This window comes from Neoarius graeffei, chromosome 4 (assembly GCF_027579695.1).
Source record: "Neoarius graeffei isolate fNeoGra1 chromosome 4, fNeoGra1.pri, whole genome shotgun sequence".
Classification (NCBI taxonomy): domain Eukaryota; kingdom Metazoa; phylum Chordata; class Actinopteri; order Siluriformes; family Ariidae; genus Neoarius; species Neoarius graeffei.
In genome coordinates, this window is record NC_083572.1 from 89,755,844 (window position 1) to 89,769,367 (window position 13,524).

The 13,524-nt window shown below is 39.0% G+C and overlaps 1 protein-coding gene across 11 annotated transcripts in view; it reads left to right on the forward strand.

The window, feature by feature from the left end:
- The window catches only part of mast2 (microtubule associated serine/threonine kinase 2), a 391,407-nt gene that overhangs the window by 101,250 nt on the left and 276,633 nt on the right, over positions 1 to 13,524 (forward strand). The window lies entirely within an intron of this gene.

Genomic DNA, 13,524 nt, shown 5'->3' on the forward strand with positions numbered 1-13,524 from the left:
GGCAAGTAAATGACAAAAAATAAGACCAGCATCTTCTCCTGGCCTCCCCTGTGATCGCCATTTTGTTTTTCTTGCTGACCTGTAACAGCGATTCTGATTGGCTTGCTTCAGGCGCGCGTGTGCATTTGTGCTTTTCATCACTACGAGTGGTCGCTGGTGCCCTCTACGTTTTCCCGGGCTGACTTCAGGACGTCCACGTACAGTTTTGGTCAGAAGTTTACATACAGTGACATGAATGTCATCTTGGATATGAATGTCATGGCAATATTTAGAATGATTGTACAGCATACATCTTTAATTAAAAAAAAAAAACACTAGAATTTGGTGCACAAGTTTTAATTTTCTTTGGGTTTTCTGAAATCAACACATGGTCGAAAATATACATACAGCACACCTCATATTTGGGTAAAATGTCTCTTCGCAAGATTCACCTTAACCAAACATTTTTGTTTACCATGAACAAGCTTCTGGCAGAATTCTGGTTGGATATTTCACAACTCTTCATGGTAGAATTGGTAGAGTTTAATTAAAATTTTTTTTTTTTTTTGGCATGAGCTCGACTTATAAGCACGGTCCATATATTTTCAATAGAGTTGAAGTCAGGACTTGTTTTAAGCTTAATGTTAGCCTGCTTTATCCTACACAACCAGCTCTGACGTGTGTTTGGGTTCATTGTCCTGTTGTAACTCCCAAGTCGTGTTCAAGTTTCTGATGGTTTATGCTGAAGAATTCTAAGGTAGTCCTCCTCCTTCATTATTCCATCCACTTTGTGCAATGAACCAGTTCCAATGGCAGCAAAACAGCCGCAGAGCATGATGATCCTACCACCACCACCAGCTGGTACAGTGTTCCTCTGTACATGGTGGTCATTGTGGCCAAACAACTCAATCTTTGTCTTATCTGACCATACAGCTTTCCTCCAGAAGGCTTTTTCTTTGTCTGTGTGGTCAGCTTCAAACTTTAGTTAATAAGTGTGATTTTTAGTTCCTTCACCTTTCTCTTTCTCAGCTGACTTTTTGGAGGAAAGTCAGTGTTGTAGTTTTTATAAACAGTCCGAAAATGCCTCACCACATTTCCTTTCTCTGGAACAGCAATAGTAGGTTGACAGATCAGACACACGCACTTCGAATGTGACATAATGAAGAAAAAATTCCTCCTCCCATTCCACATGGAAGTGCTAAGTTTTTCGTTTCTTACTTGGTCCGGCTCCCTCACTCATTTTTTATACCCCTTCGAAAGTCGATATAAATTGGAAGGCTAACGAGGTCATGAGTTTTGGAGCAGTGCGTTTGAACGCGCATGTGTGATGACGTGTGTATGATCTCGGATTGGTAGCACGTTAATTTATGTAATTTTTTTCTACTGCTGCGATCGACTGGTTGATCACGATCGACGTTTTGGGCACCCCTGCTGTAGTCGGTCTTTCACGTTTCATTCGCACATTCACGTCCCCCATTGTTCTCTCCTGTTTCAAATTTGTATCCCACAATGCCCTGCGTGAGCAGGGAAAGCCCACCGCGTGATGGCGTATCTTGAATTGGGTCATGGTGAAGCAGGATAAAATAGCAGAGAATTTAGGGCCAAGTGGTGCTAAATTAATTAATCGTTCTATTTTTTTTTTTAAAGATTTTTTTTGGGCTTTTTCCACCTTTATTGGATAGGACAGTGTAGAGACAGGAAACGAGCTGGAGAGAGAGAGAGAGATGGGGAGGGATCGGGAAATTACCTCGGGTCGGAATCAAACCTGGGTCCCCGGATTTATGGTATGGTGCCTTATCCAGTTGAGCCACGACGCCCCCAATTAATTGTTCTATTTAAAAAAAAAAAAAAACCTAATAAAATTGGAAGTCTGTGATTCAAATTGAGTAGCTTTTAGTCCACTGAAGAAAAATAATTGGGTGTCAGAGAAAATTATTTTTATGACCTACACTTGAAAAATTTGAACGACAGTCTAGCTTTAACAGATGGATGTTAAAACTAGGGCTGTCTATCGATGAAAATATTTAATCGCATTGTTGTCCATAGTTAACTCACGATTAATTGCAAATGAATCCCTTTTTTTTTTTTAATCTGTTCTAAATACTGTATACTTTAAAGCAGACCTGGGCATTTTATGGCCCGCGGGCCGCATCCGGCCCTTTGGTTCATTCTGACCGGCCCGCGTAAGGTTAATTAGAAATTACAAAATGAACGTATTTTCTAATTTTACCTCATGCATGGACTGAATGTGCATTGCTTTTATTTTGAAGTTGTGTTCAACAAAACGCAATGCGCGCGACATGAACATGACATGAAATCCCACTAAACCTAATCCCGCGATAACTACTTCCGTAATTTGTCCAGGCCAATCACATAGTGTGACGTCACCAGCAGGCGCCGGAGCCCGAGCCGATCTGTAGATCTGATTCCTACACCGAATCGACTGATGATCATCTGTCAGCTGTGCTTCGCATCTCCACCTCAGACATTCAACCTGACTCTGATGCACTCGTTAAAGACCAACAGAGACGAGATTTCTCTCACTGAACAAATAAAAAACTGAAAAACACCAAATGAGGTGATTAGACTACAAATGTGGGCATCATTATTATAATATGTATCTTGCTTGATATTTGGAGTAGAAAGACAATATTGTGATGTCTTTATTGTGTTTTGGGGTGAATGTGACTGAAAAAAAATGGTACAAACGTTCACATTTTGTTAACCATTGTTTTGGGAAATTTGATTGAATAAATGACTTTTTTTTTTTTTTTTGTAAGGCAACCTTGTTTTTTCCATACTCTTACCAGTTTATAAAAACAATGTTATTTACTGCTTTATATAAAGAAATACAGTTAATATTATGCAGAATTTAGTTCAGCCTTTTGGTCCAGCCCTCCACAAAATTTTCTGTTTCTCATGTGGCCCCATGGAAAAAAAAATAATTGCCCACCCCTGCTTTAAAGGGATGCTTGTCAAATTGTTGCGCAGTGGGAGTGGACAAATCTGCTTGCTTTATACAAAGGTATGTGAACAGGTCAGGAAGGATAAGCCTGGACACAGCAAAAATTATTTTTGTGAATATTTTATTCCCCCACTGCATTTAAAAAATAAAGCAGTGTTAATGTCGTCATTTAGAGGGTCTCGCACAATTCAGTGTGAGCAAAACAATAGAGTATTTTCCTCTAGTTCTGTCCTTAACTTCCAGCCTCAAACTATGCAATAAATTAAACAAACTCTGATGTGGACTCTGGACAACAGTAGTGGTTATCTTTAAATAAAGAAAAAACAAAACCCAAATAAATTCATTTGTTAAGCCATATTGCTCATAAAGATGTTTGCCAGTAAAATGCAAAAACTCAGTGGTGAACGGTGTTGGGCACGTTACTTTCAAAAAGTCATTAGTTATAGTTACGAGTTACTTTTCCCAAAAAGCAACTGAGTTAGTAACTGAGTTACTTTGTCATAATAGTAACTAATTACCAGGGAAAGTAATTATTCCGTTACATTTTGTGTTACCCCCCCCCCCAAAAAAAAATCTAATTCAATTAGTGTAATCATAATAAAAGTGAATGTTAAATGTGTTTAATGACTGAAATGGACACTTAACAGAACCAATTAGTAGTGTTATCTACACTGTATTAATATTTTTGTGGGACAATGTGAGATAAGACATCTATCAAATTTAATATATTTTTGTAGTTATTAAAATTATGTTACTAATGATAGAATAAAACTCAGTTTCTGAATGTTTTAGAACTGTTGATATTTATTCACTTAAACGAGCTGCAACTGGCTATCACACGAGTCAAAAATGAAATTATGCATGTCAAGCAATGTACCAAAAAATAAATAAATAATAAAATGTATGTATATAGACTCATCATAGTGCATATTAAATAAATCAAACTGGTATGCGACTTAGATTACTCGTTACTAAAAAAAAAAATAACGCCGTTTATTTCTAACGCCGTTATTCTTATTCTCATCACTGTCCAAATCTACTCTGATTGGCTTACTATGCTGTTGTCTCGCATCTCCCCCGCCCCACGCTAAAGCAGAGTAAAGAAAGGCTGAACGAGCAGCGTGCCAGAAGAAAACAGCTTTAATAAAGTAACGCATAGCATTTTATTGTAAGTAACGGGAACGGCGGTATAATGATGTAAAAAGTAATTAGTTAGATTACTCGTTACTAAAAAAAATAACGCCGTTTATTTCTAACGCCGTTATTCCCATCATTGCTGGTGAATATACAGTACAGTATATTCATGAGAAAAAACTGCATTTATAAACTCCTACATCATGCAAATTTCTCAGAATAAAACAGACTCTCACTCCAGTGTGCAGCCTGTGCGCTCACACACGTGGACCTTAACACATCGTCTTTTCTCCCCTCTGGACCATCAAAAGCATATAAAAAAAAAACAATACACATTTTATCTAAACAGTCCGAATGCAACAATCTGCAGTGGTGTTTGAAAGTTTGTGAACCCTTTAGAATTTTCTATATTTCTGCATAAATATGACCTAAAACATCATCAGATTTTCACACAAGTCCTAAAAGTAGATAAAGAGAACCCAGTTAAACAAATGAGACGACAAAATTATACTTAGTCATTTATTTATTAAGGAAAATAATCCATACCTGTGAGTGGCAAAAGTATGTGAACCTTTGCTTTCAGTATCTGGTGTGACCCCCTTGTGCAGCAATAACTGCAACTAAACGTTTCCGGTAACTGTTGATCAGTCCTGCACACCCACTTGGAGGAATTTTAGCTCATTCCTCCATACAGAACAGCTTCAACTCTAGGATGTTGGTGGGTTTCCTCACATGAACTGCTCACTTCAGGTCCTTCCACAACATTTCAGTTGAATTAAGGTCAGGACTTTGACTTGGCCATTCCAAAACATTAACTTTATTCTTCTTTAACCATTCTTTGGTAGAACAACTTGTGTGCTTAGGGCCGTTGTCTTGCTGCATGACCCACCTTCTCTTGAGATTCAGTTCATGGACAGATGTCCTGACATTTTTCCTTTAGAATTTGCTGGTATAATTCAGAATTCATTGTTCCATCAATGATGGCAAGCCGTGCTGGCCCAGATGCAGCAAAACAGGTCCAAACCATGATACTACCACCACCATGTTTCACAGATGGGATAAGATTCTTATGCTGGAATGCAGTGTTTTCCTTTCTCCAAACATAACGCTTCTCATTTAAACCAAAAAGTTCTATTTTGGTCTCATCTGTCCACAAAACATTTTTCCAATAGCCTTCTGGCTTGTCCGTGTGATCTTTAGCAAACTGCAGACGAGCAGCAATGTTCTTTTTGGAGAGCAGTGGCTTTCTCCTTGCAACCCTGCCATGCACACCATTGTTGTTCAGTGTTCTCCTGATGGTGGACTCATGAACATTAACATTAACCAATGTGAGAGAGGCCTTCAGTTGCTTAGAAGTTACCCTGGGGTCCTTTGTGACCTCGTCAACTATTACACGCCTTGCTCGTGGAATGATTGTTGTTGGTCGGCCACTCCTGGGGAGGGTAACAATGGTCTTGAATTTCCTCCATTTGTACACAATCTGTCTGACTGTGGATTGGTGGAGTCCAAACTCTTTAGAGATGGTTTTGTAACCTTTTCCAGCCTGATGAGCATCAACAACGCTTTTTCTGAGGTCCTCAGAAATCTCCTTTGTTCGTGCCATGATACACTTCCGCAAACGTGTTGTGAAGATCAGACTTTGATAGATCCCTGTTCTTTAAATAAAACAGGATGCCCACTCACACCTGATTGTCATCCCATTGATTGAAAACACCTGACTCTAATTTCACCTTCAAATTAACTGCTAATCCTAGAGGTTCACATACTTTTGCCACTCACAGATATGTAATATTGGATCATTTTCCTCAATAAATAAATGACCAAGTATAATATTTTTGTCTCATTTGTTTAACTGGGTTCTCTTTATCTACTTTTAGGACTTGTGTGAAAATCTGATGATGTTTTAGGTCATATTTATGCAGAAATATAGAAAATTCTAAAGGGTTCACAGACTTTCAAGCACCACTGTAAGTTGATTCTGTACATAAGTGCACTTTATCATGACTTAGGCTGACCAGCTACTTGCTACATCACTTGATCCTGCTACGTCACTTCCTGATTTCCCAAGCTACAGAGGAGGGGCACAGAATGTGTACGTATTAATCGCACGTCGAAAAAATTAGTGCCGTTAAAAGGAATTTGTATTCATGCGTTATTATCGTGTTAACTTCGACAGCCCGAGTTAAAACACAATCTTATCCTGTCCAGCTAGTACATTAGACTAAAATCTCATTGGAAAACATGGCCATTTTGTCCAAAATTAAACTCCTCCAAGGTTCTGGCCTCAGCATGTTGCATGTGTAGATGATGTTGGTCTGGCTTCCCTGAACATCATGATGAAATTGTGGAGTAAAGAGATGTTGTGTGGAGGTTTCGTTTGCTGTGTCGCGAGCACATGGCAGCTGGACAAACGCATTCCACGACAAAACCTGCGTTTGGATCATTCACGCACGGCGGCCAATACGAATCCGCAGAAAGCTTGTAAAGGTGGTTCATTTTCTCTCAGCTCTTGCGAACGACCATAAATCCATAAGCTGATGTTGATTGATTGACAGTTAAAATGCTTCTTAATGCGTATGCAGTTTGACTGGATCTGTAGGTTTTCTTGTTGCTTGTGCTTGAACGTATGATCCAGCTCACGGAGACGCTGAACGTGAGCTGGTGCAGGTGTTGAAGCAGAAGCTTGATGCTGCAGTGTTGCAGCTTTGCAGGAATTAATTTAGAGGAAGTGTGTGTGAGAGAGAGAGAGAGAGTGAGTCATTGTGACCTACTGAAGGAGTCAAACGTGTTGTCAGAGTTGAGCATCCTGCAGCATGTCACGTAGAGCTCAATGTCTACCCCTGCTGGCTGCTTCTGGTACTGCATGAGCACGCATCACAAACTAGACTTAAACTCACTAATCAGTACTTTCAGATTTATGATGTTTAGCAGACGCTAATATCAGTCTGGTTTTGTCATCAGTACTGTTCTGAGAAACGCTGCATTTCTGAATGTCTCACTAAAACAGTCACCATTACACTTTCATCTAAAATGGCAGTTACATAGGATTTTCTGTGGAATATTACTCGTGTACAATGCTACTCGTGTAATAAACCTAAATTTTATTGCGGTGTCTCGAGCTCCTCATGAGACAAAGAGCATTGTGCTGCTGAACAAGTCCAAAATCACGTTTTTCAAAACGAGTCCATCGGTGAAGGTTATTTTAACCTCTTGTCGGTAGCTGCTTCAGGGTTTTAAATTAACAGCTTGTTTCTTTTGAAATGGAACAAAGTAGAATTAAAATGCCTTTCATTTCTTTTCTGCTCCTTTATTTCAGAACCCTTGTATGTATTTATTTACTTACTTACTCTGAAGGACCGAGTTCTCATGCACAATGGCTATTAGTATAGGTAATCGTATGGGGCCGAATAAAATTAAGGATTAATTTCATGAGTGATTTTGTGACTCGGGTAATTTCAAAACTTTGAAATCATGAGTGAAATTGATCCTTAATTTTACGAGGAGCCATACGATTACTTGTTTATAATATATAGGGCCAAATTCATACTTGGGAAGCCATTCAAGTTCACAACATTTGTCATTCACGTTTTCTGAACCAATCAGGGAGCGAGACTATCTTGCACGTTTGAATCAGTTTGTAAAGCGTCTTTTATCATGACACGGCAACACGACATGAGGATTTGCATCTTTCAGGATTGATCCTGGATATTTCTCTAGTCTCAGGTGCCAATCCAATGCTGCCTGCATTACTTTAAGAGAGTCTGGTTCATAGTTTTCCCCGTTTTCTTTCCTCACTTCTGCATAAAACTGCAATAGCACCTTGTCTAACTCGCAGCATTCATATGCCACTAGAGAGTCGTTTATTTGTCTTTCTGCGGCCCATTTCTTAAACACGGAAAGCCAAAAATTCTTACTTTTTTTGGTATTTTCATTTTCGCTTGCAGATTTCAATTGGTTTATCATTTCTTTGTCAAACATAGCGAAACATGGCATTGCTGAGTCAGCAGAGTCAGCCATTTTGTTGATAAAATTTGCTAATTTTTGTAACTGTAACCAAGCAACGAACTAGCTAATAGCATTTCAGAAATACGGCCCCATGTTAAGAAAAAAAAGCCCTCCTTGATTGACCAATCAGAATTGAGTAATTTGGACATATGCATTATAAAAGAAGATGTATGTTGCTTTATGGTAATTGAATTTGAGGTCCTGATATGTATATTAATTAAACTTTGATTTATGCAGCACTTATAACAATATACATACATTAGTGATTATAGAAATGTACATTATTATCGAAACGTACAAGATCTGGAGGCTAGTGTGGAGACGAGTATGGTTTAATGTCAGCTCATCACACAAGTGAAGAAGTGTGTTTAACTTCTTGAACATGAAAGATGACTCTAATAGTGTGAGGGTGAGTCAAAAGGAAATCTTCAGTTCAAATCCAAACATGATAAACAAGGCAGTGCTTTATTTATTTGACTCACCATTTTATTCTCGGGGGATCTAAAAATGGGTTTTGTCCATCCGTCCGGTCACGTTCTCGTTTCCGGGCGATATTTTTTAAAACTACTGAAGATATCTTCATGAAACTTTGTATACATATCAAGCAACATGTGAACTGGTGCCTTTTGCTATTTTGGATTTTTTTGAAAAAAAAAAAAGTATTTTTCAAATTTTTACATAAAAAATAGATTTTGACTTCATTTCTAAGAGAAATGTTCGTTTCCGGAGCATATATCCAAAACTATTCATGATACGGATTTGAATCTTGGTGTACATGTTAACAAGGTGATGTAGATGTGCTTTTTCATATTAAGAAATTTGAGAAATTTAAATTTTTCAAATTTCCATTGAAACAATTTCAGACTTAGTCTCTCAGGTTAGTCTTAGGGGTAGGTTTTGTTTTTGGAGCAGAACTTGAAAACTATGAGTGGCATGGTCTTGAAAGTTGGTGTATGTGTTGATTAAGTAATGTATATGTGCCTTTTGATACTAAGAAATGTAAGAAATTGTCATTTTTAGCTCACCTGGACCAAAGGTCCGGTGGGTTTATTATGCCATGGGCTGCTGAGGTCAGTGTAAAGAGGTAGGGTTGGTTTCCTGCAGCAGAACTTGAAAAATGTGACTCATAATACCTTGAAACTTGGTATATAGTTGGTATATAGGGCAGGGGATATAGATGACACTTTTCTTGTATGCAATTTCAGTTGGGTCCCAGCATGCGTCAGTAGGTGGCACTGTTGTTTACTCTGTGACTGAGTCAGTGGCCGCACAACGACTGAAGAGATTCAGAATCTTTATAATGCAGTCATTCACTCCCCACTGCAGTGGGTGCGCATTAATATACAAACACTTCAGCAAGCAGCCTTGAACACAGTGTGTGCTGATTGCAGGTGAGGCACAAACCAACTGATGTTCATGACATTGTCAGTTTTCTTTTGCCATCATGTGTATCAAAAAGTAAAGAACATGCCAGTGAATTGTTTGCTCCTTAATTATTTGGTTTTGTAGTGAACGCCGGCTTTAGATTTGAGATCTAGCTTAGGAATGCTAAAACAGAAATGTGTCATCAGGTACTGGGCTCTTTAATGTGGCGATTCTTGTTAGACTGAAATCTGAAACTGACACCAAAGACTATTTTACAGAAGTACTTAAAATTCATGCAGTAAATTATTTATTCTTAATCGAATGTTGAAAATTACCTAACCGCATCAAACCACAAAACTGTACTGTGCAAAAGTCTTTGTTACTTTTTTTTTTAAAGGTACAAACAGTTATATTTTATGACTTCTACATTGAGTCATAAAATTTTACATTTTTAGATTTCCAAACGGTGGCACAGTGGTGTAGTGGTTAGCGCTGTCGCCTCACAGCAAGAAGGTCCGGGTTCGAGCCTTGTGGCCGGCGAGGGCCTTTCTGTGCGGAGTTTGCATGTTCTCCCCATGTCCGCGTGGGTTTCCTCCGGGTGCTCCGGTTTCCCCCACAGTCCAAAGACATGCAGGTTAGGTTAACTGGTGACTCTAAATTGACCGTAGGTGTGAATGTGAGTGTGAATGGTTGTGTATCTGTGTCAGCCCTGTGATGACCTGGCGACTTGTCCAGGGTGTACCCCGCCTTTCGCCCGTAGTCAGCTGGGATAGGCTCCAGCTTGCCTGCGACCCTGTAGAACAGGATAAAGCGGCTACAGATAACGAGATGAGATGAGATTTCCAAACCCCTTTCACGTACAAAACCTGTGAATGTATCTGGTAAATACAACATGAGATGGAGAAGAAATTTGCAGTTGTATTTTCATCTCATTTCAAAACGCGAAAGAGATCGTTTCTAATTCCTTGTGACAAAATGTCTGCCCTACAAATATTTCACACTATCTGGTATACAGGGAATTATTTCAGACATTGGTGGTGTAGTGGTTATCACTGTCGCTTCACAGCAAGAAGCTTCTGGGTTTGAACCTCGTGGCCTTTCTGTGTGGAGTTTGCATGTCCTCCTCGTGTCCGTGTTGGGTTTCTTCCCACAGATTGCAGATCAGGTCAGCTGACTCCTCCGAGTTGCCCGGAGGCGTGAACGTGAGTGTGGATCGTTGTTAGCCTCTGTGTTCGTCCTGTGATAGGTTGGCGATCTGCCCAGGGTGTGCCAGGGTCTTGCCTGAAGTTGACTGGCTCCAGCTCCCCCATGACCCTGAAGGATAAGTGGTATAGATAATAGATGGATGGATAGAATTCAGATACAGCGAGCTATAAAAAGCTGGTTCCCTGTGAAGTAGCTCTGAAACAAAACACAAATTAACCACGCGCTCAAGGCCATCAGGGTGATTTAAATTCAACCCAGACACTTGTGTAATCTGGAAACAATGATCAGGTGTTTGGATGCATGTGAGAGAAAGAAGGAAAAAGTCTTTTCAACCACAGTTTATATTCTCGTTACAACTGGAAAAAGGTTGTTGTTGTTGCTGTGGGTTTTTTATTTTAATTTACCATATGACTGTTCTGTTGTTTTTTTTTTTTTTTTATCTAGTAAGCTAGGTTTATATTTGCTTTTTTGGTGTAAAATTGTGTAAAAATGGACCGTATTGTAAATCTGGTCAAGCTATTTTTTTTTCCAATACAGTGGCATGCAAAAGTTGAAACATTTCTTTTCAGCCTTTTCTGTAAGATTTGTGTATTTTTGTTTTGTACAGTTAGAGAGTGATAAAAGAAAAGGAACACCATGTGAAAGTCTGGGCACCCCAATACATTTGGGTTCTCGGGTAACTTTTACCAAGGTTCCAGACCTTAATTAGCTTATTGAGCTGTGGCTTGTTCAAATTCTTCATTAGGAAAGGTCAGATGATGCAGATTTCAAAGCTGTATAAATTCTCTGACTCCTCAAACTTGTTCCTAAAATCAACAGCCATGGGCTCCTCTAAGCGACTCCCTCGCATTCTGAATAATAAAATAATTGATGCTCACAAAACAGGAGAAGGCTACAAGAACGTAGCAAAGTGTTTTCAGGTAGCCGTTTCCTCAGATCGTAATGTTATTAAGAAATGGCAGTTAACAGAAACAGTGGAGCTCAAGGTGAGGTCTGGAAGATGAAGAAAACTTTCTGAAAGAACTGCTCGTTGGATTGCTAGAAAGGCAAATAAAAACCCCTGTTTGACTGCAAAAGACCTTCAGAAAGATTTAGCAGACCCTGGAGTGGTGGTGCACTGTTCTACTATGCAGCGACACCTGAACAAATATGACCTTCATGGGAGAGTCATCAGAAGAAAACCGTTCCTGCGTCCGAGCCACAAAATTCAGCATCTGAAGTTTGCAAATGAAGATCTAAATAAGCCTGATGCATATTGGAAACAAGTCCTGTGGACTGATGAAATCAAAATAGAACTTTTTGGCCACAATGTGCAAAGGTATGTTTGGAGAAAAAAGGGTGGCAAATTCCAGGAAAAGAACACCTCTCCAACTCTGAAGCATGGGTGTGGATTAGGGGTGTAACGATTCGTTTTAACAGCGATTCGATTCGAATCACGATTCGTGGTTGCTGATACGATTCAAGGACAATTTTGGTTCATTTAGAACGATACGATCCGAAACGATTCAGTGACTTGAAATTGATTCAGTAACTTTTTAGCCAAAAATTAAACCATTGTGACTGAAATAAATACCTGGATCCTGGACAGTGCAGGTGAAGTTTTCTAGATTCCTGTTGTTTCTTGTAAGGAAATCAGGTGTCATTATGGATATGAACAAACAAGTAAACAAAAATTAGTGGCAAATGCATTGATGTTTTACTTGAATTAAGTGCAACCAACACTTTAGGTTGAAATAATAATAATAATACTTCTGCTTTTGTTTTTCCAACACAAAAATATTACAATATTATCAAATATATATATATTTATCAAAAATAAAGTGCAACCAATTTTTTTAGGTTGAATTAATAACAGTAGGTTTACCTGTTGTTTTTTTAACATAGAAAAATTTCCCGCTCACCGGCTTCTCCTCTGCTATCCGCCATCATGTTATGTTTGATTTGTGCTGCTGCTGGTGTGTGACGATGACGTCACAGACAGGCAGACTGAATTGGGTAACGTTTAACGCCTTTATCATTAAAAGTGATTAAAAAAAACACATCAATATAAAGTCTGACGTGATTAAATCCAATGCATTATTTCCTAGTATCGATACAATTGATTGATTACCTTTTAAAACGATATTAGATCAATGTATGTCGTCCAGAAGGCCAACTTGCCGAGCACAGATCGTTGTAGTTGGATCGTAGGAAAATAAATCGATTCATCTATGTAGTGGATGAATCGTTACACCCCTAGTGTGGATCGATCATGCTTTGGGGTTGTGTTGCAGCCAGTGGCACAGGGCACATTTCATTGGTCAAGGGAAGCGTGGATTCGAATAAATACCAGCAAACTCTGGAAGCAAACATCACACCATCTGTAATAAAGTTGAAGTTAAAAAGAGGACGGATCCTACAATAAGACGATGATCCAAAACGCACCTCAACATCTACAATGGAATACCTCAAGAGCCACAAGCTGAAGGTTTTGCCCGGGCCCTCACAGTCCCCTGACCTAAACATCATTGAAAATCTGTGGATAGATCTCAAAAGAGCAGCGCATGCAAGACAGGCCAAGAAACTTGCAGAACTGGAAGCCTTTTGCAAGGACGAATGTGTGAAAATCCCCCAGGTAAGAACTGAAAGATTATTAGCTGGCTACAAAAAGTGTTTACAAGCTGTGATACTTGCCAAAGGGGGTGTTACTAAGTACTGACCATGCAGGGTGCCCAAACTTTTGCTTCAGGTCCTTTTCATTTTTTGGTATTTTACGCCTGTAAATGATGGAAATAAAAATGTAATCTTGTGGAAAATATTAAAGAAATGTGTCGTCTTTATCTTTATGCCTTTTGGTGATCAGTTCATCTTCTGCTCACTTAACTATTCAC